The sequence below is a fragment of the Orycteropus afer genome, unplaced genomic scaffold (genome assembly GCF_000298275.1).
Source record: "Orycteropus afer afer isolate SDZICR_OR568_19922 unplaced genomic scaffold, OryAfe1.0 scaffold00017, whole genome shotgun sequence".
NCBI classification, from domain to species: Eukaryota; Metazoa; Chordata; class Mammalia; order Tubulidentata; family Orycteropodidae; genus Orycteropus; species Orycteropus afer.
Genome location: NW_006921604.1, coordinates 10,863,070 through 10,885,179, shown reverse-complemented (window position 1 = coordinate 10,885,179; position 22,110 = coordinate 10,863,070). Strand labels below are relative to the sequence as shown.

Genomic DNA, 22,110 nt, shown 5'->3' with positions numbered 1-22,110 from the left:
GTGGGGTGCATAATTTAATCCATAACACTCCGTAATGCTACGCTCGTCCTCTATGACGTTCTAGGACTGAGAACATAGTGTTAAATGCCGTCCCTCCCACAGCATTTAACACACTGATATTGGACGTAATCTTAGAAAATTCTGTTACTGAATTCACAGGATTCTCTTTCATGTCCAGAATGTTGGTATGTGTTAAGTACCATAACAACCTTTAGGTAGAATCGGGGAAGGGAAAGTGGTTGTGATAAATGTTTGCTGACTGAACAAATAAAGGACAGATGGAAGCCCTATTGTTTTGGTTACCTAGTGCACCTCTGACAGGAATATACCACAAATGGGATGGCCTTAATAAACAGGAATTTATTCTCTTACAGTTTGGAGGCTTTAAGTCCAAGTTCAAAGTGCCAAGCTCTAGGGGCTGGGTGAAAGCCCCTCAACCCTGGGCTTCAGCTTTGCCTCCTGCTCCTAGCTCACTGAAGCTAGAGGCTTTATTTACTTCACTCAATTGCTGGCTGCTGAGGCTGACAAGCCTAAGGTTGACAAGTAATAAGACACAGTTCCGATGTTACCAAACCACACAGCAGGCTATTAATTCAAGTCCATTGAAAGTCCCAAGATCTGCAGAGCATGGCAGGCTGCTGAACAACACAGGTACAAGCAGGGTTCAAGTGTGCCATAAGCCAGAGACTGTTCCTCAAGGTTTCTCCTTATATACAGGAAGCAGACTACATCCCTAAGCTACTCAGCTGATCACAGTAAATTCCACCATGGAGTTGATTACGAGTCTCATCATGGGGAATACTACCTCCAGCTGCCCAGCCACTCAACTGGGCCCAGCCAAGTTGACATACACATTTAACTACCACACCTATGCCCTGTTGTGTCAATGTTGTGGGAATCAGATGTTTGATTTGTACTTATGAATGCAGGATTCTCTTTTAAGAGATTTAGATAAATAACGTAAAATGGTATAATTTTAGAAATTTATATTCGAAAAAAATTTATCTTTAGTTGACTAGACTAATATATTAAGGAGTCCTGGTGGTGCAGTGGTTAAGCACTTGGCTGCTAATTGAAAGACTGACAGAATTCATTTGGTGCTCTGGGAGAAAGACCTGTTTTGGTTTTCTAGTGCTGCTATAAAAAAATACCACAAATGGATAGTGCAGTGAGTGAATTACTTGCTATGGCTTTTCTAGCCATGGTTTTTGTGACTCCCACCAGATTACTGGGTGGGACCATGGAAATAAGGTATATAGAATTCTAATGTCAGGATTGGTTAGTTTTGCTATGATGCTGGGCTTAAAATGAGCCCTCCTAGAGGCAGAAGTGGGGTGAGGATCTCACTGCTATTGGGAGAAGAGCCAGAGGCAGAGTGGAGGGAGGTGGAGTGGAGTGCATCCTTGGACCCAAGATCCCTGAGCTAGACCTCATTGGCAGAAAGATGGCAGAGATGACGGGCTAAGGAAACAAGAGGCACAAGACAGAGTGGCAGGCTTGTTGGCCCACAGAGCAAGTAAGCTGAGTGTTTTGGGGAGAAGGCTTGCTGGCAGAGCTTTGTAACACTTGCCTGAGTAGGGCATAGGCCAGTCCAAGAGGCCAAGAGCCAGAGAGGTGTAGCAGAGGGGAGACTGTCCTAATTGAAGAATTGTAAACTGAGCGCATTCCTCAACCTGCATTGTAACCTGTTACTTCTCTAATAAACCCCATAATTGTGAGTGTTGTCTGTGAGTTTTGTGTGGCCATTGCTGCAGACTGTTGGACCCAGCAGAGAAGTAGTGCGTGCTGTGGGAAGGATGGTTGGTGTCAAAATTGGTAAAAGGGTTGGAGGGTTGTGACACATCTGGCCTCATAGGAATAAGCATTGAGCTATTGATGGTGATTCTGTTTCCCTGTTGTGAAATTGGAGGAGGTCAGAAGATGCCGCCTCCACATCCTTTTCACAGATGGCTTTAACAAACAGGAATTTATTCTTTTACAGTTTAGGAGGCTAGAAGCCCAAGGGTGATGGTCCCTTGACCTTGTGTTTTAGCTCTATCTCTTGTTCCAGGCCCACTGGAACTGGAGGCTTCTTATGACTCATGCAGCTACTGCTGCTGAGGCTGATGAACCCAAGATCAGCAAGTAAAATGGCATAATCTCAAGATTGGCAGGCAACATGGCAGGCTACTGGTTCAAGACTAGGAACTGGACATGAAGTCTTGGCCAAATGCAGGATCCAAAATGTGCAAAAAGAGCTCTCAAAACTTTTCTCTATATAATGAAAGCAGGGCACACCCCAATGGCAATAATTAGCTGCTCACAACAGATTCCACCATGAAGTGGATTATACCACATCCAAGCTCATCATGGGGAATAACCACATCCAGCTTCCAGGCCATTCAAAACCCATGCCCACCCAAGTTGACACACAACCTTAACTACCACAACTATTATTATTAAAATTTATGAACCAACCACTAAAGCCAAAGATGAAGAAATTGAAGATTTTTACCAAATTCTAGGATCTAAAATTGACCAAACATGCAATCAAGATGTATATATGATTACTAGTGATTAGAATGTGAAAGTTAGAAACAAAGAGGAATTATTGGTAGTTAAAAAATACGGCTTTGGTGATAGAAATGCAGAGATTGCATGACAGAATTTGGCAAGAACAGTGACTTCAATAAGTCATTGCAGATACCTTTTTTCAATGACATAAACAGTGGCTATATATGTGGACCTTGCCACATGGAATACACAGGAGTCAGAGTCACAACATCTGTGGAAAGAGGCAATGGAAAAGCTCATTATGATCAGTCAAAACAAATCCAGGAGCTGACTGTGGAACAGACCATCAATTGCTCATGTGCAAGTTCAAGTTGAAGCTGCAGAAAATTAAAACAAGTCCAAGAGAGCCAAAATGTGACCTTAATCACATGCCACTTAAAGTTAGAGATCATCTGAAGAATGGTTTTGACACATTGAACACCAGTGACTGAAAACCAGACAAATTGTGGGATGACATTAGGAATATCATATATAAAGAAAGCAAGTGGCCATTAAAAATACAGAAAAGGAAGAAAAGACTAAAATGGATGTCAGAAGAGACTCTGAAACTTGCTTTTGAATAGAGAGTAGCTAAAGTGAATAGAAGAAATGATGAGAGAAGAGCTGAACAGAAGATTTCAAAGGGCAGCTTGAGAGAACAAAGCAAAGTATTCTAATGAAATGTACAAAGACCTGGAGTTAGAAAACTGAAAGGGAAAAGCACACTTGGCATTTCTCAAGCTGAAAGAACTGAAGAAAAAATTCAAGTCTTGAGTTGCAATATTGAAGGATTTTATGGGCAAAATATTGAATGATGCAGGAAGCATCAAAAGAAGATGGAGGGAAACAGTGTTAGTATACCAAAAAGAATTAGTTGATGTTCCACTGTTTCAGGAGGTAGCATATGATCAAGAACCAATGGTATTGCAAGAAGAAGTCCAAACTGCACTGAAGGAATTGGCAAAAAATCAGGACTCAAAAGAATTGATGGAATACCCAATGAGATGTTTCAACAAAAGGGTGTATCACCGGAGGTGCTTAATCGTTTATACTTAGAAATTTGGAAGACAGCTACCTGGCCGAATGACTGGAAAAGGTCCATATCTGTACCCAATCCAAAGAAAAGTGATCCAATTGAATACAGAAATTTTTGAACAATATTATTAATACCACATGCAAGTAAAATTTTGCTGAAGATAATTAAAAAATCATTGCAGCAGTATATTGACAGAGAACTTCCAGAAATGCAAGCTGGATTCAGAAGAGGATGTGGAATGAGGGATATCATTGCTGATGTCAGATGGATCTTGGCTGAAAGCAGAGAATACAAGAAAGATGTTTAGGAAGCAGAGAATACGAGAAAGATGTTTACCTGTGTTTCATTGACTATGCAAAAGGATTTGACTGTGTGGATTATAACAAATTATGGATAACATTACAAAGAATGGGAATTTCAGAGCACTTCATTGTGCTCATTAGGAACCTGTACATAGACCAAGAGGCAGTTGTTGGAACAGAACAATAAGATTTAAAATATTTAAAATCAGGAAAAGTGCATGTCAGGGTTGTATTCTTTCACCATTTTTATCCAATCTATATGCTGAGAAAATAATCTGAGAAGCTGGACTATTGTGAAGAAGAGCATGGCATCACGATTGGAGGAAGAACAATTAATAACCTGTGATATGCAGATGACACAATGTTGCTTGCAGAAAGTGAAGATGATGTGAAGCATTTACTGATGAAGATCAAACACTGTACCCTTTAAGATGGATTACACCTCAATATAAATAAATTGTGAGGACAACTGGGCCAATACAGAACATCACGAAAGTGGAGAAAAGATTGAAGTTGTAAAATTTCATTTTACTTGGATCCACAATCAACACCAGTGGAAGCAGCAGTCAGGAAATCAGACATTGTATTGCACTGGGCAAATCTTCTGCAAAAGACCTCTTTGAAGAGTTGAAGAACCAAGATGTCTCTTTGAAGACTAAGGTGTGCCCAACCCAAGCCATGGTATTTTCAGTTGCCTCCTATGCATGTGCGAGCTGGACAATGAATAAGGAAGAGTGAAGAAGAGTTGCTTTTGAGTTGTGGTGTTGGTGAAGGATACTGAAAGTACCATGGACTGCCAGAAAAACTAACAAAGCTGTCCTGGAAGAAGTGCGGCTGAATGCTCCTTGGAAGCAAGAATGGCCAGACTTCATTTGACCTACTTTGGTCATGTTGTCAGAAAGCGCCATTCCCTTGGAGAAGAACCCTCCTTGGTAAAGTGGAGGTGCAAAAACGGCAAGGAGGCCACGTGTTCTGACCTCCTCTAATCTCACAAGAGGAAGACAGGATTACCAGCAGTAACCCAAAGCCTATTCCTGCCAGGCCAGACATGCTGCCTCCCTCCAGCTCTTTCACCAACCATTCCTCCCAAAGCACCTACCACCTCTCTCCTGGGTTCGATAATTCGCTGCAGTGGCCACACAGAACTCACGGATTTCGGGATTTATTAGGGAAGCACCAGGCTACAACTCAAGTTCAGGAAGAACGCTCAGTCTATCTCCCAGCCCACCGTCCCTCAGCCAAGAGTCTCTCACAGTCTCTTTCCGGGGTGCATGTCTCTTGCATCTCTTTCCCAGCAACACGTGTCTCAGGAGCCCGTGTCTCTTTCAGCAGCACGTCTTCCTTGACCAGCAGTCCGAGAGAGTTCGGCCTCCAGGAGGTCTCCTTTTTGAGCCCGGCAGCCTGGTCAAACTAGCCAATTATAGCATCAGAACTCTAAGTACCTGAGAGAGAGTAGGCACCTCCCAGAACATTGTTTTGTGCCACTCCCAACAGAAATACTCCAGGTGGACACCTTCAGCAATCAGGAACTCCTCAATTGCTCATAGCAAATCCCATCTTGGAGTTTACAAAGACTTATGGGTAGAAAAGCCACACAAAATAATTTACTACACTGCAGGAGGGTTGGCAAAAAAGTGGAAGGCTCTCAGTAAGAGGGATTGACACAGTGACTCCAACAGTGGGCTTACGCATATCAAGGATTGTGAGGTGGTGCCTGACTGGACAGTGTTTCGTTCTGTTGTACATAGGGTCACTGTGAGTCAAAGTGGACTTGATGGCACCTAACAGTAACAGCACCTGGGTACATACCCTGATTCTACCACCTAATAATTACGCAATACTGGAAAAAACACCTTTAAATTCTATGAACCTCCGTTTCTTCACTTGGTAAATAGGGGTCTCTCCCAATGAGGTCATGTTTGCTTTCTTGGTGTTGAGAGAGACATCCACCTGTAACTGCTCTGTTTTTTACATTGACCAGGGTATAAGGTTTGGTAGCCCTCAACACCTCTTCCTGGTAGCCCTGACCTGAAGCAGGGGTGAGCAAAAGAACTCTTTCCTGTCCTACTTCTGCATCCCAAGCAAACTGGATGTGGCTTATGGCTGCCTCTGTTGTAGGATATGACACACTTACCTGCCTTCTGCTCCTTCCCTCCCCACCTCCTCTGTTTGACTATCAGAAAGATATCCACCAATCCTGGGAAAAGCAGGTTGTAATGGTCTAGGAAACTAACTCCTCTGTCTGCTAGAGTCCCTATGATGGAGGTGGGGAAGATGGGCAGCAAGCCTCTGATCCTGCACCTGGTATGCCAGGGGCACACGGAGGTCATTTCTACCCAGACAGAATCAGAGCACACCAAAACCAGTCCTCCAGCACCCCTGCTGTTTGACAGACAGTGGCTGGGGGAGGGGTGGTTCCTGTATAATGTGTACGAATGTGGTTGTAGGAAAGTGCAGAACTCATAAACATCAGGCCCTTCCTCCAGCTCAAGGATTTCTGTTTACTTCAGCCTGTGAACCTTGGGATTTACCTGGTCAGGCATTACAATTGTCCTAGACAGGGCTTGATTTTTTTTTTTTTTTAATATTTCATCTTAATAAGTTGTTAAACATCTGTGTTATTCCTTCTGCTTTGTTCACTCCTCCATTCTTTATTAAATTTCTGATAAATTCTCAACTGAAAATTAACAGTATAAATGAGTAAAAGCAAAACGTTTAAATATGTAAAGCTAGATATTAAAACCTAGAACATACCTGTACCATTTGCGGGTGAATGGGTATCAACCCATGGCAACCCCATGTATATTACAGTAGAACTGTACACTGGGAGGTTTTCAATGGTTTGAAATGGATCTCCAGGCTTTTCTTCTAAGAAGCCTCTGGGTAGACCTGAACAGCCAACCTTTCTGTTAGCTGAGCACGTTAACCGTTTGCACCACCGAGGAACTTAGAATGTATATGTAATGATAGTCCTTCAGTTCCCTAAATCATGTGAAAACAGAAAGCACTCATTTACCTGGCTTGACATTTTCTCCCACTTCTGCTTTACTAGGTGGAAGTCATGACTGCAGTTTTCCAATGTGTTCACCGAACACGATGAGCTGAGCTCCTTGACCTTGCTTGCTCTCATTGCAAACTCTGGCACGTGTGCATCACTAACATAGACTATCTGGTGCAAGTCAATGGAGATGGCTGTGGAAAACAGGAACACAAAATTGAGAAGCCTTCCTCATCTAGACTTGCCCAAGTACAAACAAGATGATACTCATCTTTCTCAGTGGATGAGGCAGGGGCTAATTTGCCATTAAATTAATCAAGCTTAAATTGCAAGCCTCCTTACTTGGCATGGTCCTCTTCAAAGGCCTTGCCTTAATTTTTAATTCAAATTTTATTTTCTTATTTTGTTTTAAATGAGTATCCCTTAAACTCTATAGCCTTTAGGCCCCACAGAAACTGCCTCTGCCCCTGGCAGGGGGCTAGGTGGATTTTATGTGATGTTTTTGTTCCTTTCCTATAAATCTGTCATGTTGAGAACACATGTTGAGAGGACATATGTCAACATCATTCAGAAACAATGGCACTGGTACCAGTTCTAATAAAAATATTTCAAATTTATTATTTATAACACCTTAAAAGCCTTCTATTGAAACCTTTTTTTTTTTTTTGGTCTTTATACAGTTCAGATCTGTTAGAAATCTATATGACTATGAGAAGAAAGGAATTGATGTATTGCTGCTTTTATTTCTAGGTAATGTTTGTCCTCCTCCTAGGTTTTAAACCTGAGAATTAATTCTTAAAAGTTTAAAGCATGCATGTGCATTGTCATTTTTATGCCAGTCAAATTAATTCTTTCATTTACCACTTGAAACCAGTGGAGATGGAAAATCCTGTTTTCTTACTTTAATGATGTAAACCTCATTGAAAATAAAGATTCTGGGGGGTAAAAAATGGTGCTGTGAGTACTATTGATTAACTGTCCTTTTGGCTTCATTGTTCAGCCCTCATTGGCCTCTTGGGCAGTGGGATGCCCAAGAATAACATTGCTGACATTTTCTTGAAAAGATGCAATGCTTTGACAAAGACAGCTGCACGTTTTAAAAAAAGATACAGTTTTGATGCGTATGCTTTAGTCTTTTCAGAAGTACGAATGATTGATTAAAATACACGAAAGACTGCTTAAAGTTACGTTGGGTTATAAATGTCCATCTGAAATACCAAAGAGTATTAAGTCAGTGTAAGATGGTGATTTTCAAAGATGGTGCTACTTAATAACTTTTAAGAAAAAATTGCTGAAGTAGGAAGAAATAAAAGGGAAGGATAATGTATTTACACACACTAGAGTAATTGTAACATTTAATTTGAATAAATATTTCTAGTCTTGTAGCTGTGAAATTCTGAATGTGTATAAAAATATTTTTAATATATGGAAAATAAAATGGTATTTTATAATGTCAAATTTTGAAGATTATACAAATATTAAAGCTTCTATTTAATCGATAGTTTTTATTCACTTGCAATTGGATGTAAGACTGTCTTGGATGACTATGGTTTAAAGATATGGTTTCTTTAACATAAGTTAAAGTATTATGCTAAAGTATTAATCATGATACTTTGATCATCTGCTGTCTTCTCATTCTTATCACAGACCAACTTTATGCATAAATTTGCTTTTTTGCAACTCAAATTACAGTGGAGTTTTACTGTAAGTTATTCTTAGTCTTCCTATCCCAGTATTTTAAAGGGAATTTTTAATGTTCTCTAGTAGTGTGAATATATTTTCTTCCCTTGTTTTGGAATTGTCTAACATAGTAGTCTGAATATTAGTTTCATTACTAAAGCATTTGATGCAAAGTTTTGATTGTGTGTGACAGTATTTGTGAAGTTATTAATAAGACATTTGCTAAATTTGATCACAGACGATAAGCACAGGAAGCTAGCTCTCAGGATCATATGCATCCAGTGATGTTTAGTTGCAGCAGTTGCAGGATTGCCTGCTTGGAGTTGGGCAGACCTGGGCTCTTGAAGCCTGTATCCTATTCTCATTGCTGGGTGATCTGGAACCAAGTTACTTACTTTACTATGGTGGTTAAGTTTGTGTGTTGACTTGTCTGGGCAGCTGGTGGTAGTGATTTCCCATGATGAGACTGGCAATTAACTCCATGGTGGGACCTATCACAAGCAGCTGGGTAGCTTATGGCATGCTTGAACCCTGCACGTAGCCAGTCATTGTTCAGCAGCCTGCCATGATCTTCCAACCTTGGGACTTTCAGTGGACTTGAATTAATGGTCTGCCTTGTGGTTTGGTAACATTGGGACTGTGCCATTTTATTTGTTGACCTTGGGCTTGTTAGCTCAGTAGCCAGTAGCTGTCTGAGTGTAGAGTTGCTTTCAGTTTCAGTGGTCCTAGAACAAGAGGCAGAGCTGAAGCCCAAGGTCAGAGGGCTTTCACCGAGCCCCTAGAGCCTGACACTTTGAACTCAGACTTCTGGCCTCCTGAACTGTAAGAGAATAAACTCCTGTTTGTTAAGGCCACCCTATTAGTGGTATATTCTTGTCAGACTGGCACTAGGTAACCAGAACACTTACTAAAGTTTGTTTAATGATCTGTGAATAGAGAGTAATACCTGTCTCAGAGGTTGAATGATTTAGTCATATGATGTAAGGAGCTCTGGTGGCATGGTGCCTAAGGCATTTGACTGCTAACCAGAAGGTTGGTGGTTCAAACACACCAGCTGCTCTGCGGAAGGAAGATGGGGCAATCTACTTCCATAAAGATTTACCGCCTCAGAAACCCAGTAGGGGTCGCTATGAATTGGACTCGACTCCATGGCAGTGAGTTAGGGTTTTTTTTGTTTGGCACAATACAGTTTACAATAAACCAACATACACTGTCCTCTAGTTGATTCAGACTCATAGTGCCTCTATAGGTCCACATGGAACCTCTTTGTAGGATTTCCAAGGTTGTAAATCTTTACAGAAGCAAACTGTTCCATCTTTCTCCCATGGAGCAGCTTGTGAGTTTTTTGGTTAGCAGCCGAGCACTTTTAACTACTATGCTATCTACAATAAGTACTCAGTAATCAACAAGAACAACAATTGATAACTGTTAGAATAGCTTAGAAATAACTACAACCATGATCAAAATAAACATCTATTGAGTGTTAACCATGTGCCAGGTACTGTATTATGGACTGGGAGTTTTTTATTTCTAAAGATCATTATGCCTGCCATTGGTAAGGGCATGTGTATTTAGGTGATGATTATAATATGAAAACCACACTATGATATTTTGTTCTACACATTCTCAGTAATACATACTAGAATATTTTGTGAGCACAGAATATGTTGCTTCAGAAAAAATTAAACAGATTCTAAATTAACAAGGCTACAGCTAATACTACCCTGAATAATCAGTTACAAAAAGGCTCAGGATCTTGGACAAATTCATTGTCTTTCTTACCTAAAGGTAATCCTAGTGAGAATGGATTTTGGTTTCTAAATTTGCTTTCAAAAGGAAAATTGCCAGGCACCAAACAGTATATTTTAATCTCTACAGACCTCATGGAAAACTTCTTTGACTTACTATTTTTTTTACTAGTTGTTGTTTGCCTTATACCTCATAGATTGTGTTTCTAGAGATTGAAGCTAAATTGAACGTGACTAAGAGGTGCGGATGAACAGATGAGCTCAGCTGTCTTCCATCAGCACACTTGATGCTCTTAGGAACCAGACTCCAGCCAGAGCCTCGAGTCAGCTGAGACTGGTGAAGGTGAACCAGTGTTTCCACATTTTGTTTCAAACACTGACTAGTGATATGGATTCACAAAAATAAGATCATTCAGACATGCAATTAAGGATAGTTGAGAGATGATAAGTGATGAAATGTTTTAAAAAACAGGAGTAACTGGAAATTTAATTAAGATAATTTGTTTTTTCCTATACCATTAGGTGCAAGTTAAAGTCAAGGAAATTTTAAAGATGGCTTTTGTAAGTTGAAGTGTTCTAAAGTTTAAAACATAAAAAAAAACCCAAATTAATATAGCAAAAATAATTTCGTTAATACTATTGTTCTTTTGTATCCATCTAAGAAACCTACAAATCAAATGTTATAATGGAATTTCTCCAGCAGCAGGCATTTTGATGTAATATATGTCTGCCTTATTGTCACTAATTTTTTTTCATTTTGGCTAATACAATTTCTCCCATGAAGCATGGTATACAGAGCCTTTTTAAATGGCTTTAATCCAATGTACTTGAAGTTAAAATAGTCCAAAAGGCAATTAGGGATATTCCTGATAGCAAACTTGCATCTTTTGCATTTTTCTATCAGGGAGGGGAGGCAGCAGGGGACTGCTGATGCTTTTAGCTCTGCTCCCAGGCCTGACATTGTGTGAATGTGGCCTGCCTGCTTTATGGGACTGTCTGACCTTGCATGGACCTCCTTTGTTCCTGACTCTTTTTTTTTTTTTAAATAATGACTTCAGTGTATTAATTTTAATTTATCCATGAGCATCTTGGGACATCCATGTGTTGGGATAGGCTAAGGTCCAATCTGAAGAAAGGGTTTCCCTGCAAGAGCTGGCAAGGGACGTGATGAATGTTTCACTGATTTTGGAATGTGTGGGTGGAAAGTAGTGATAAGGCTTAGCTAATATGAGGCTTAGTGTCCATCTTAGGATCTTGTTGACCTTTTTGAAGAAGGGAAAAGGGAAGATAAACTGAAAGGCAAGTATAAATTCTGAACAGGGTTGGGTATCAGGCCAAGGATACATAAGAGGTACGTTTAAGGAGATTTTGTTAATAATGAATTTTGGAGATTTAAGAAAGAATTACATACCTAGTTTAGGGATTATCCCTCCTTCCTCCCGATCAGTCACAAAGACTGAATTGGCTCAGGAAACTTTCACTGTCTACATGCTCCTGTTTCCAGTGGCTCCTGGCACATCTCTGGACATTAGGGGCTGAAATAAAATTAGTTGGTAACAGATAAGCTCCCCTTATCGATAATGTAGCAAGAGAGGTTAGATGATGAAACCCTACCACATGGCAGATAGCCAAAAGTGCCTAGGGAATTTGACTGCTAACCAGAAGGCTGGCGGTTCAAACCTACCAGCCACTCCTCGGATGGAAGAATAGGCAATCTACTTCCATAGAGATACCGCCTTGGAAACCCAGGGAGGGGTTTCTATGAGTTGGATCCAACTTGATGTCAGTGAGTTTGATTTTTTTTTGGTTTGGTTACCACCCAATTGCACTTGTTCAAAAGGCCCAAGTGAATGTTTGAGTTTCTCTTCCAATCAGAAGTATGATCTAATGAATTAATAGATTCACTGGAAACAAGTCTGTGGAATAAAGGAATGCAGAGGTTGAGTATCTTTTACTACCTCTAAAACTTTCAAGGGGTCAAGGATAGATTTGTTGGGACTTAAAAAAGTGTCCCTGCACCCTTTCCTCATGGCCCTCCCCTCTGAAGCAAGCATCTACTGGGTACAGACACAGAGTTAGGGGGTTGAGGAATCTTCCTCAGACTCATGCTTCCTTAAATTGAAAGCAGAAGCCAGAAAACATCTTTTAAATTATTACTTTTTTTAAGTGTGTGGATAAGGCACAATGTTGTATGCAGACTATATAAATGAGAGTATAATACAGAATTCCTGCCATCTGAGAACTTTGGTAAGACTTAAGCAAGTGAAACATTAGATAGCTTGGTAGGACAGGAAGATACTTCATGGATTTTGAGGAGAAAGATGAGGGAAATTCTTTATCTGTGAGGTGAGGTTTAAGTAGACATTGAGAGGAAGAATTTGAATCAGAAAGGAGAGAAGGGGCGGGTCAGGGAGGAGAGACATCACAGATAGGAGGGGTGAGCAGAGGCTCCCAGAAGATCTCACATAGAATATTCAGAAGGAGATGTCTAAATAAGCCAGAAAGCAAGGCTTAGTGTAGGGCTAGACTTGCCTCTATGGCATTTAACTTTGTCCTCTAAGTGATGGGAGCCATTATTAAAAGGCTGGTAAGCTTGGAGAACTGAATAGTGAAAATTATAATTAAAGATTAACCTAGTAGTAAGTGTAGAGTTGTTTGGAAGGGATGGATGACAGGCAAGCTTTTAGGGGGCCAGTTCTGGCTAAAGAACGCCCCAAGTGGGGGAATACACAAGATTTGTTCTAGTGAGCATTGTTCAAAGCCTGGCATTGAAGAATAGCAGTGAATACAGTAAACACAGTAACCCCTAAACCAGAATGGGTCTCCTCTGGCCACTGGTTTTTATGGTCTTCACCGTGAAACTTGACCAACATTATAGACACATTCTGCTTAAGTAAGTATCTAACTTTGAAAATCCAGATTAATAAATAGGGAAATTTTGCAATCATTTTTGCTTTTCAAAATGGTTGTATGTTTAATAAGGAATTACAATAGAATTACTTTATAGATCAAGCACTTCTCATTATTTAAACATGGTATCTGTAACTTTGGTGACATGCACATTGGGTTGAACGAAGCAACATCTATCCTGACAACACACAGACTTCATCTCTTCATTTGGCTTATTAAGCAAGCCTATGTTGTTAATGTGTGATGGTTATTGTCTGGAGTAATAAAGCTGAGTTTTATGTCTACTTGATACATAAGGCCCATGCCATGAAGAATAAAGTCCCAACCATTTTGTTGTTATTGTTGTTATGTGCTGTTGAGTCGGCCCTGACTCATAGCGACCCCTCCTTGGGTTTCTGAGGCAGTATTACTACGGAAGTAGATTGCCCAACCTTCCTTCTGAGGAGTGGCTGGTGGATTTGAACTGCCAGCCTTCTGGTTAGCAGTCAAGTGCCTTAGGCACTACACCACCAGAGCTCCTCCAACCAATTTAGTTGGGTGAAATTTTATAAATTAGGATACTTCCTTTTCCCCCACTGATGTTTATAATAATGAAATGTAGCCTTATTTTTATTTTCTTATAAATTATAAAGTAAATTTTAGCCCCTTCCTGACTCAGTAACTGACAAGCTGTTGGTTTTAGATTTAGGATGTTTCAGCTGAGAAGGAAAAAGAAATCACCTTGTGGGTGAGAATAGGGAAATGATAAAAGAAAGCGCATGTTATTTTCCTTCTCCCCATGAAATGGTGGTTTGCCAAAAGAAAAAAGACCTTTGTGAGGCGCGGTAGTTCTCTTCCAAATGAAATTGAAGGGTCACTCCAAAGATTAATGATCCTGAGATGTTAATTCAGAAGAGAATTTATTTTTAAAGGCTGAGATTTATTCTGAGCCAGAGGATTCTGAGTTCAGCTGGGGGACTAATGAAGCATGTATTTTATTTTGTATAGTTCCTAGTGGTACTGTCAGTCATTTAACATGGGGCCTATTTGCAGGAATTTTAGATCTGGCTAAAAGTCTATACATTCAAACTGTGAGATCCTTCTTCACTGGGAGTTTTCTCAGAAAACCTTTAGGGGGTAGCTTATTTCTTTTATACTTGAAAGGTTTTATGTATGAGAGTTCTGTGTTTTCATGGCTATACCATATTGGTGTGAATTCATATTAATTATGAACATATTGCAAAGGTTAAAATGTACGTTCTTCATAGCAGGGCACTATCTGTCACTTGATAGTACATTGTTATTCCTGCTTGGGGTAAGATATAAAACAATTTATTGATATGCTGACCACTTTTCTTCCTAGATTCTGGGTAAGGCTTAAATTCAACTTTAAAATATGTCTCTCCTTATATAAGGCCTCTTCAGAGTTAGTTTTGTATAGAACAGTAATACCTTGATTTTCTGTGTCCATAGTAACTTTTACATCATCACTTAAAATCCACCCCTTTCCTGCCTTCTTGTCCCCTTTTGCTGGTACATCTCAAAGTCTCATCCACACATGACTTTGACTTCTCCTTCACGAGTTAGATTTGTTCTAATTAAGCTATAAGCCAGTCAATATGCCTGTGAAACTGCATTGTCAGGAAATGTTAGTTGGCTGTCAAGTCGATTGTGACTCATGGCAACCCATGTGTGTGGAGTAGATTTGCTTCATGGAGTTTTCTTGGCTGGAATCTTTATGGAAGCAGATCACCAGGCCTTTTTTCTGTGGTATCGGTGGGTGAGTTTGAACCACTAATCTTTAGCTTAGTAGTCAAGTGCAAACTGCTTGCACCACCCAGGGACCTGGGTAGGGAGAAGTGAGGTAAGTGGTCATGACTACAGAGTTGAGACTACAGAGTTTCTTCATGTGACCAATTGTAGTGATGACAATTATGAGCCTTGCATTAGCTCACCTTGATCACATTTGAAAAGAAGATGGTCCATTAAAAATAAATAGGTGAATAAACTAGGACAAAATAGCCAGTGGGAAGTGCAGGCTGTGAGATCCCATTTGTCATGATTCTTTTATCAGTCAAACCTTCAAGGAGAGATGCCACTTACAGGGGGGTGGGCCCTCATTGAGCACTGCCACCTGGGGCCTGGTGCTTCCCCAATAGAGCAATCTCAGTGAATCAGACACAGTCCTGGGGTTTACCTACAGCTAGGTCAGCACTTGGTCTCTAGTGATTGCAAGAGCTCAGGCGTCAGCATAATGGTACTCATACTTCAGGGTTGTTTAGCCTTCCCTGTAGGATGTTTCTCCAACATTTTGACCTCATAAAAATATAATGTCTCTGGAATACCTAGATTTATTAATGATAATTTATTCTGTAGTTTGGGGCTAAAAAAGAAAAGAAAAAAAAAAAATCCTTGCACAGATTAATGGCTGTTCCCAGGACATCAGGCAAACCTCAGTACTGTAATTATTTGTATCTTCATTTTATGACTGTTCACTCATACTGAACTGAGAGCTAGGAGATACATGTGTGAGCTTTCCACAGAAGAAGGGACGACCAAAGAATGATACATGAGCAGCAGTGAGGGAGGAAAAGAGACAAGAACCGGGGAAGAAGGAGTGGGGAGAGGAAGAGCGGGAGAGAGAGAAAGAGAAGAAGACCAAATGAGGACCAATCATGCCAAAATGAGACGTGATTTGCTGCTATTTTCCTTTCTCGGTGTATTTTTCCTGGGTGCTTCCCTAGCAGCGCTGTGCCATCACTCCTGCTGTTGTGTGTGTGCTCATGCATAAAGTCAGGTCAAGTACAAAACCCTGATTTCTCTATTTATCATAGGAGCGGGTAATGTTCTTATCAATACGCGTAACAAGAAATTGCAACTGATTTGGCTCGTGACCTTATTCCTTTATCATTAATGGTTGAAATGGTGTTTGCTTTGCCATTAATACAGTCAGTTCAGTAAACTAAAGCTGTTTGAAATTTTCGCTAATCCATTCCCATTGAGGGTTTCCCTGGACCAGATCACTTCTGAATAAAACAAAAAAGCAGATGCATGCACAGGTTTCTAGGATTTTCTGGCTCAAACATAATTTACAAGGCACATCATTTTCAGATGACATTTCTGTTTTTCTTTCTTTCTTAAATCATAGATTCCACATGTACTGGAGAATGAATGGACGAACTGTTTACTGAAAATATGCATTGCCTGAACTTACCCCATAAAGTGTTCAAGTACTCAGGGCTGCTGCTGCTTGTTGTTTTTTTTCTTGTGGTCAATGAAAAAAAATGAACCAATATATAAGAATAAAAGTAGAAAAATGGTTTAACACCTAACACAAAGATGCTTTTCGAATGAATCCGTCTCTGCTATTTAATTTACATTTTGAGGGCTCATTAGGATGATGAATGACGCGGCTGGAGAATAAAACATACTTCCTGAACAAAAGACGATCTCTGTAGCCTAATAACATTTTATGCCAGCACTTACATTTGTCAGAAGTGGATGCTATTTATCCCTATGATTATTTAAAAATCATTTTTATTGTCCTTTGTGCTGTGTCCTCTTCTGGGATTTTTAATTCAGAGTTTGACACCTACTTATTAACTTCTGTGAAGTATGAAGTACAAAGGCCTATACTCTATAAAGAATTCTAAACAGTCATGTTTATATGCCTGCAGCTGTACACAAATCAGCTCAGTTTGGATTTGTTTCGATCAGAAACGGAAAGCCTGTCGGGATAGCACATAACCTCTGCTTCCTCGGCAAAGCGAATGTTCTATGTCGACAGCCTCTGTCTGAACGAGTGGAACTTATGGAATAGACAGAAGGGGAATTTTCCTAATTATGATACGGCCCTTATGAATAAATACATTACTTCCATTTCCCTTGCTTCCTCTGACTGCCCATCCCAAACAACACGCTATCATCTGTCGCCACATACTGATGCCCATTCTTTCCTCTCTGATCCCCTCACCAAACCTACACGTCGACTCCCACACCCTCACAATTATTCCAGATTGCTTCTTCCCCAGCCATCTGTTTCTCTGGCTGTGTATTTTCACATCTATGCAGTGGGCTAGGTTTTTTCCTAGGGTGGGTAGCACCCTTTTGAAATTGAGTGGGAGTTCTGTATGCGTGATGAGATGCAGACCAGGAATCCTAGACGGAGGGGTTCTCCACGTGGCACAGCCATACACCAGCCCACGCCACCTGGGAAGCAGCCCACGCAGTATCATTCTGCCCATCACATGGCCTCCTTTCAGACCTTAATTTCCATCCGCCACCTCAGAATGCCAACTAATTTTACTTGTGACTCATTCTGGAGGTTTTATAAAAGGGCAAGTGTCTGGTCTTTGCTGAGAAGAAAAACAGCTCAGGCACTGTGAATCAGAGGCTTTGGAATGAACTGTGTCCTGGGGAGCTGCCTCAGAAGGTCCCAGAGCACAGTTGGGCTTCTGGAGGGTGCATGACAAAAACCAGATGACATGTGGCTTGATTCCATTCCATTAATAGGGTGTACAGTTGTTTCATCACAATTTCACTTTCGTTCTAGAGTCATGCCTGCTTGCTTAAGGTGATTTTTACTTTTTAGTAGGCTGGAGCTGGGTGGTGGTGGGGGGAGGGGGGAACAACAACAGCCCGTAACACAACAACTATGATGAATTCTTTGAAGGTAAAGTCCTGATACTAGTTTTAAATCTTTCTTATCAAATGACCTTTCCTGCTAATACTTTAATTGATCATCTGTAGGGTAACCAGCTTTGAGTTATTGGTCTGGCTTCATTAGCAATTCAATGAACATAAAACCATCTTTCCATATTCATTGTTATTTAAAATAATAAATGTTACTACTTCTATTTGATCCTTAACTGCTTTTATATTAATGAAAGTTACAATGATACTTGATGGTGGAGTATACTGTTAAAAGCTACTTTATCTGTTTCCATGGACATTAATAATTGAAAAGGACATAAAAACTCAGGGAAGAGGTGAAGACGTTAAGACCAGTTTCCATATTTCGGGCACAGAGCACTGATACGGCCCCTGGGCATGAAGGCAAGCCCCAATGACCTGTGAGACTGGCCCCATGTGAAATAATGACCACTTTAGTTTGTTGCTTTTGGCATAAACAAAGAAGTATAAAGATCACTTGTTTATGCCTAGTTGACTTTGAGTAAACTATCCAAAAGCTCAGAATTACTTTCACAGGGAACCCTTGGCCATTCCTTGCCATCAAGTAATAGAGAAGTTTTACAAAGGTTGCTTGCTGTTCATCAAGGAAATGAAAGAAAAACTGATACATCCTTTGTAGTTTTTATGTATTGCTTCATTAATATTATTGAATATTGTTGTTATACACATTTATGGAGCTTCTAGTAAGTTGATGAGCAAGGCTCAGAAGATTTAAACATCATCCCTGTTCACAATCTGAATTTAAATAAGCTTGGAGATGGAAATATAAACATAAAAATTCAAGTAAAGGAAATGATTTCAAGAACAGAATTCTATGAATCTGCAGAACTCATTATGAGCTGTGTAGGGACGTCACTGACTTTCTCAAAAGCATAAATAATAGGTATCTTTGTTAAAGAATACAATCTGGGAAACAGTTTTAGAATGACTACTGCATGTTTTACGTTTCCATCACCTGCCCAGCTCTGGGATTTTTTTCATCCCTATGAGCTATCACTTCATTACTTCTCCTCTGCAGATTCCTGGGCTGCCTAGGTGTGTGTAGCCCAGGACACACAAAAAAAACCTGATGTCTTCACTGTGAAGTGACCTGATTTTTGTGGCCTAAAGATTGCTTAGTTTTCTTTAGTTCTGCCCATGTTGAAGTCAGATGTTTGAAAAATATTCCACAAACAAAGAACTGGGGTGTGTAAAAAGAATTTTTGATTCAGTCTGTATGAAACTTACTGACTAGCCAGTATGGTTAGCATCTAACCTCATGTGTGTCAGAGAACTGTGTTCCCTAGGTTTTCAGTGGCAGGTTTTTTCAGCAGTAGATGTCCAGGCTTTTCTAATGTGGTAACTCCAGGTGGACTTAACAACTCCAGTCTTTTGGTTAGTAGCTGAGAATGTCAACCATTTACATCACCCAAGGATTTTGTGTATTGCCTAGGATACTTTTACATAGATGTTCTCAAACACATTTTATTAACAGGCATCTAGAGTCACCCATTCAGCCATCCTTTTACTTGGAAGATTTAAACTTTTCCAAATCAAGAGTTTGGTGATTGTTTTCTTGACTAATTGATTGAAATGCCTTATCTGTTCTAAAATTTATACCCTTCACCTGTTGTTTTTTAGATTTTATCAATTTTCATGTAAGTACTTCCTCAAAGAGCTTGGGGATAGGAAGAAACAAGCCACTGCCAACTGACAGAACCCCAGAGCATTTTTCCCTTAATTTTTACTAAAATCCACTTTTTGTAAAGTAAACTGTAAAAGAAGAAATCCTGAGATTTTGGATTAATTTGGAAGGCTCTCAGTGTTTAAAAATCCTTCATGAATGGGTAAAACGATTCTTAAGTGTTTCCCCATAAGTTGTGTTGTTGTTATGTGCTGTCGAGTCAGACCTGACTCATAGTGACCCCTCCTTGGGTTTCCGAGGCAGTATCACTACGGAAGTAGATTGCCCCATCTTCCTTCACAGGAGTGGCTGGTGGGTTTGAACTGCCAGCCTTCTGGTTAGCAGTCAAGTGCCTTAGGCACTATGCTACCAGAGCTCCCAGTAAATAGGTGGTTGGTTATAGGTTGGAATTTTCCCCTGACCCTGAAGCATAAAAAAGTTCAGATTGTCTCATCACAAAGGGAACAGTGTTCCAGAGCAAACTATTTCTCTCAAAAGTTTATAATTTAGCCACTTAACATTCAGTTGAAAGAATTTTGTTTCAAGGCCAAATTACCCTGCCTTGATTTTTCTTTTCAACTCAAGCAAAACTCACTGTTGACCTGGAGAGTAGAATGTTGCCCTAGAGGTTATGTAAACTTCCTCTCCTTGTATCTTGTTTTCTACTTCTTACTATAAAATTGCATTTTATTGGATGTGTATTTCAACACAGAACTTAGCTGTTAGGTACTTTCACAATGTTGAATAATAACTAACCTACAAAGATCTCTGGTGGTGCAGAGGTTAAGTGCTCAGCTGCTAGCCAGAAGGTTAGCAGGTTTGAATCCACTAACTACTTTGCAGGAGAAAGATGTGGTAATCTTCTTCCATAAAGATTACAGCCTTGGAAACCCTATAGGGCAGTTTTCCTCTGTCCTACAAGGTCATTATGAGTTAGAATCAATGAGACAGCAACAGTTAAGATGACCTACAGTATAATGTCTGTGGAGTTGGGAAGTGGTGTTGAGGATATGATATAACAGGGTGATTAGATTAGATTGATTGATTGATTCATTCAACAAACAATTTTTTTAAGTGCCTCCTATGTCTTTGGCACCACTTCACCTCAGCACCTAGAACAGTGTCTGGCACATAGTAGTAAAAACCAAAACCAGTTGCTGTAAAGTTGATTGTGGCTCATAGTGACCCCATGTGGGTCAGAGTAGAACTGTGCTCTGTAGGTTTTTTTTTTTTGCCCCCAAACTTACTATAATTCGGATGAAATTTTACAAAGCAGATTGGTTTTACATTCAGCAGTTCATATACACATTAAGTTTTGTGACAATGGTTACATTCCCTGCAATGTAACAGCTCTCCTGCCACTTCCTCCCTGTGGTTATCCTTTCCCTATGCCCTTCTTGTGTAGGAGTTTCTGTTTTCCCGCCTTTCTCCTTGTGCTAATGCTGCCCTTCTGATCTCCTGTGGCTGATTGTTCTAAGGAGTGCAGGTGAAGGCCTGCCTGTTGTTTGGCTGAGAGGTAAGCCAGGGGAGTGAGTCTAATTTCAGGCCTGACAAGTGACTTGGGGCCATAGTCTCAGGAGTTTCACCAGTCTCTAGCAGATGAGTAAGCCTTATCTTTTTTTTTTAATGATTTTGAGTTTTGTTTCACAGTTTTCTCCCACTCTATCCAGGCTCTTCAGTTTTGATCCCTTTCCAAGTGATTGGCGTTGGTAGCGGGACACTATCTTATTCTTCAGGTCTTAGGGTCATATAGGTTGAGGTTCTCATGGTTCATTAGTCCTTTGGACTATTTCCATGCATCTTTGATTTTCTTCATTCTTCCTTGTTCTGTATGAAGAGAAACCAATCATTGCCACTTAGATGGCTGCTTGCAAGCTTTTAAGATCCCAGTTGCTCCATAGGGTTTTCAGTGGCTGATTTTTCAGAAATTGCCAGGTGTTTCTCTGAGATGATTCTGGGTGGACTTCCATTCTTTCTGGTTAACAGTTGGTCACTTGAGAGTGCTTAACCATTTGAACCACCCAGGGACTCATAGTGATGCTCAGTATTTGTGGAATGAATGAAGAACATATTCTTTCGTGAATAACGCTGTTTTTGAAGGGAAGAAAATTAACACCTAGTATCTAGTAAACTAGCAAGTTTCTAGTACCTGTTCAGCAACATTCATATTAGGGACAAGCAAAAGTTATAATTTGCTTCTAAACAAACTATTATGCTCATAAAAATAATTTTATGTTTTTCACAATATTTGCATTGCATTCCAAAAAATAGTATTCAAGCTTCATGTATTTTGTGAACATGGCATGAAAAGTGTGACTATGGAGTAATGGTCTTCAATAAAGTACCTGTGACAATTGTATCACAAAAGAGGTTCCCTGCCTGTTAATGGCTTCCACCACCCATGGACTCTCAGTATCTTTTCACATTTCTAGTCATTTCTTTTCTCATATCTCACAGTGGTGAATGAGTCCAGCTTTTTAAGTTTTTTTTTTTTTTTCCCCCCAAAGCCCTTGTCACTGCAGGTGATGGACATTTTCACCTGATGTCCCACTGACATCCCAAATACATGT

At 40.1% G+C, this 22,110-nt stretch overlaps 1 protein-coding gene across 1 annotated transcript in view; it reads left to right on the top strand.

The window, feature by feature from the left end:
- Positions 1-22,110, top strand: part of AFF3 (AF4/FMR2 family member 3) — a 684,153-nt gene that overhangs the window by 151,340 nt on the left and 510,703 nt on the right. The window lies entirely within an intron of this gene.